Below are 4,369 nucleotides of genomic sequence, written 5' to 3' on the forward strand. Positions count from 1 at the left end.
TTTTTTTTTTAGCTTTCTGTTTTCTGAGATGAATTAGTATAATGATAAAAAACTTTGAACTAAATGACGTCAATTCAGGATTTTAGTTCATCTTACTGATTTTCAGTCAGTAAAGATTGTAAAAATATGGACTTTTTCCCCCACTCCACAGTAACTTGGACAAAATACTCAATAAATATATATTAATATCCTAATGTTAGTTCCTCCCCAACCAATATAATTAAACCTTTTCTTAAAGAGATATGTTTGTTTTGTATTTAAGGTGAATTGCTTGCATGGTATTCTACCCATAAATTTTCCTCCTGTTCTTTAAAGGTGACATCTGAGCACAGGTATTAAAAGAAACACTTTTAGTATGATAATTGGATTTTTTTCTTTCATCTTTTTTCACTATACATATGAATTGCCCAATTAGAGTGCTCAAAAAAGTGACAAGTGTTTTTCACAATGTGATATACTATGTTAAAGATTCTAATAGCCTTTATTTTTTATTGGTTCAAACTAAAGTTTTTCTGAAATAAAAAGCATCACACAGGTGCCCTTTTGGTCTCAATGGTCAAATGAAAACTGTGATACCCTGTTATCCAGACTGCTTAGGCATGAGGAATTCCTAAAACTTCAGAGAAATGAGCAGTTTGTCTAAATATACTATACAATCAAATCTTCTTTAAAACATAATGATACATGACAAACATTAACCCCGATAAACCGAATAAAGGAGGAAATGTTTCAGAATAGTTTTTAAAAAGGTATATTATGTAGACTTTTAGATATTAGAAAGACCAGAAGGCCATTCACCCATCCTTGTTGAAGCTATGCTCACTTTCAGTGTGTTTGACTGGGCTTGCAAGGAGCACTCAAGCTAACCAACAACAGAATTGCTATGTGTCCAAGTAGAAATTAGTGATCACAGCCAACAAAGGCTAGTCTATTAGCTAACGCATTGGGCAGAGGATGATGTCATGAGGTAATAAAAATGAAGTGACTTTTTCTGGAATCAGTACAGCCACCCAGCTGGTACAGTGGCAGAAGAATTCGATACAATTTATACTGAGCAATCAACAGTGACACCTGCTAACCATTTGATAAGAATGTGACAAGCATAATTTACAATGTATAGCAATACAAAAGAAATTTTATGGATTATACCATGTAAATTAGAGTGAGAGTCTTGAGGGTGATTTTAAATACATACTTCAAACCCCCTGACTCCAAAATACTTTTAGGCCCATGACATGAAGTAGTCATTGTCACTATAAGCTTTCCTATAGCACAATTCTTTTCAGTAGTTGAGGATAGGTATCAAGTTAAATGTAGTACTTGAAAGAATTCATTACTCAGTAATGAATGTCAAAACCATTCCTTCTCACCTTGAATAAAAACCTACCAAATGAAGTACTAAGTATACACTAGATAAATAATAATGCCAGATATCTCTGAACTATGTGGCAGGTCTACTTTTCTTCTGGTAGTGAGACCTAAACTGAAGGTAGCACTCTGGGAAACTTTTCTTTAAATGATGCTTTTCTGAAGGATGACTTTTTTTTTTTTAATAATTTCAGTATATCCTTTATTCTTACCTTATTGATTAGCCAGAAAATATGTTACCAGACATATATTCATAGTGGAATAGGTCCTAAGTTTGTCACTAAGGATCTCGTTTCACATGAGTCATAAGTTATATCCTTCCTCAATTTTGTAAATTTCTATATTTTCTTATTTTCCTGGTTATTCTCAGTACCAATCAATTAATATTTGCATACCAAAAGAACTGTATGCCATAAAGTTTTCTTTGAAAAAAGTCATAAAGGTTGAATTTCTTAAACAAGCCATCATGACACTCCTGATTTTATTCACCCTGAAATGTACAAATATTTGGAAACTATTAATTTGTTGTTACAAGGTGTACACCTATTTCTTCTGAAATGCATAATCCTATATTGATGTAGCCATACAAATTGTAGCTGCGAAGCCATTTGAATAGGTGAAAAGCAATGTAATTATGCTTTAGAAAACTAAAATGATTGTTTAGATAATTTCCTTTAAATATTTTCCCATTTTTATTTAATTTTTCTTATGTACCAATAAATAAATGTAATTATTAAAATAGGATTCAATGTTGATTCCTATTTGGATCAATTCACTAAAAGCAACTTAGGATATAATTGCATAAAAAAGCCATATCTGGCTTTCTCACCAGACTTATTCTGATTCCTTATATATTATCAAGTTGCTGTTTGGTTTAGGTCATGATAGCTAGTAGTGAAGATTAATGCAGGTATGTAAAAATTAGGATCCTGAGAAAATTTGGACTTGTCATAGTTAATCTTTGGAATGACAATTTCTTGATTACCTTTTGGCCCAGGGTCAAAAGATGAAGGTGACTGCAAACATGATGCCCTAAGGACCTGGCCCTCCGAAAATTCTACATCTGTCTTACTGCTTCATTTCCCTTCTGCTTAGTCTGAGTTCCTTACCATTAGAACCAAGGTGGCAGGTAAGGTTTCAGGTAAACTGTTCTTGAAATGCAATTAAGTTATTTGGAGAAGGAGGGAAGGTTGGGATTGAAGCCCTGCCCATCGACACATCAATTTAGACTTGATTATTAAGTTAGTTAGCTAGTCATCTTTGAAAGCAGAGGACCTAGGGTGAGCAAGTCTTAATAGGGATAAAGAGCGATTTATAGGAAAGATGGGGATAGACCCAAAATAGTTTGAGAGCTCATCCTTTTCACTCCCAGCATAAAATAGCCAATTAAGTATTTAAAGCAATAGCATTTAAGTTTTAGTTTCAACCTCTATACATGTTATACAACCTCATATAAATGTTTCTCAGTAATTCTTTATAAAGGCCTTCAGTATTCTCTGACCAAAAGAAATATTCAGGTGACTGGTTTTCTGAAATGTGTTTATTCCTGTGAATTTTTTTTTGTTATCACATCTTTTCTGTAGAATATGATTATTCTGTATTATATCTCAGTAACTCATTTTAAAGTTAGGTCAACTTCTGTGTTGTCAGAAGATGGGGAATAGAATATTATGTTTCCTCTTGAATTCACATGAGTTCTATCATTAAAAAGGGATTGATGATATGGCAGGCTGATTAAAAGGGTAACTGAGGCCATGCTCCAGTTAAAAGTAAAATGGATTGTTCTGTAGGAATAATCCATATCCTGACCTCTTGAGGAAAGATTAGATTCCATTTAAGAAAAATTCCCTGTATAAGACATTGCTGGGAAAAAATTACGAACTCACTGTATCATGATATTTTCTTTCTACAAAAATCTAACATTCCTTCTCTTGATAGTTCTAATTAAGAATTCTTTAACAAAAATACCTACTATTCCAAAATAAGAGCTCTTTATTGAATAGACTGGTTCATACATGAAATAGTTTAATACAGCATAACTTTCTATATTTTGAAATTCAGAAAATGAGTGTTTTTAAAGGTATATGCTAGGTTAGTAATTTTTAATACATAAAACTAAGAGAGGTACGTTTGAACTGTCTCAAGAGAAAGCTAATGTGGATATCACAGGATCACAGTGAAAACATAGTGAGTGATTATTTAATTGTGAATGCACAAATGAGAGGATATTGGCCTCAGAGATTATTCTGCTTTTCTCAATTTTAAAACGAGAAAGTTTTTACTGAAACCATTTGTGGAACTTATTTACAAACTAAGTAACCTGCCCAATAGTTTTCTCATGGACAGTGATTAATACTTTCACTTTTCAGATAAGGATGTGGAAAAAAACAGGTTAGAAATATTTTCCCCCAGAGTCATTCTGTGGAGTAAGCGAGGAATAGGCTGAGAGCCCGTTTCCATCCTGGGCCAGGGCACCATGGGCAGGCAGCGGGCGGAGGGCGGTACTTACTCAACACCCTAACTAACACTGGCAGCTTCAGGCTCGAAACTTTGGGAAAATATTATCCAATATGGATAAAAACAGGGGTGGGAAGGCAAGCGCTCAGGCGAGAGATGCAATCTATTGCTTTAAATCATGGCCATTCTTATTTCATGATTTACACAAAGAGTTTCCCATATGTCTAACAACTTAAACTTCTTAACATAAAAATTTTTTGATAATTTCTTTTTCATTTCTAATTTATTTTCAATATCCCCAGCCCCCACCCCAGGAAAAAGGAAATGTGATGGAAGTTATAAACTCTGGAGTGTTTGTCATCCTTTAAGAGTTATCTCTTTTAAGATACCTCTTCTTGAGTTCACAGTATTTATTCTCAATACTGAGTTTCAATGAAATGCCTCCTTTGGAACTTGGTATGTGTAACCTCTTTGTGAGTTATGAGTATAGGGTCCCCTACATCTAGCATCATGGGAAAAAAATCTTCTTTTCTATTTCTACAAG

At 33.6% G+C, this 4,369-nt stretch overlaps 1 protein-coding gene and 1 long non-coding RNA gene across 2 annotated transcripts in view; one reads left to right on the top strand and one right to left on the bottom strand.

Annotated features, from left to right (window-relative positions):
- MRPL39 (mitochondrial ribosomal protein L39) overlaps positions 1-4,369 on the top strand; it is a 35,323-nt gene that overhangs the window by 28,547 nt on the left and 2,407 nt on the right. The window contains exon 10 of the transcript XR_002779845.1: positions 2,366-2,497. The gene's annotated coding sequence lies outside the window, so the exon portion shown is untranslated. The remainder of the gene's footprint in view (positions 1-2,365; positions 2,498-4,369) is intronic.
- The window catches only part of LOC111738422, a 14,996-nt gene that overhangs the window by 2,424 nt on the left and 8,203 nt on the right, over positions 1-4,369 (bottom strand). The gene's annotated exons all lie outside the window — the stretch shown is intronic.

This window comes from Pteropus vampyrus, unplaced genomic scaffold (assembly GCF_000151845.1).
Source record: "Pteropus vampyrus isolate Shadow unplaced genomic scaffold, Pvam_2.0 Scaffold38, whole genome shotgun sequence".
In the NCBI taxonomy this organism is placed as follows: domain Eukaryota; kingdom Metazoa; phylum Chordata; class Mammalia; order Chiroptera; family Pteropodidae; genus Pteropus; species Pteropus vampyrus.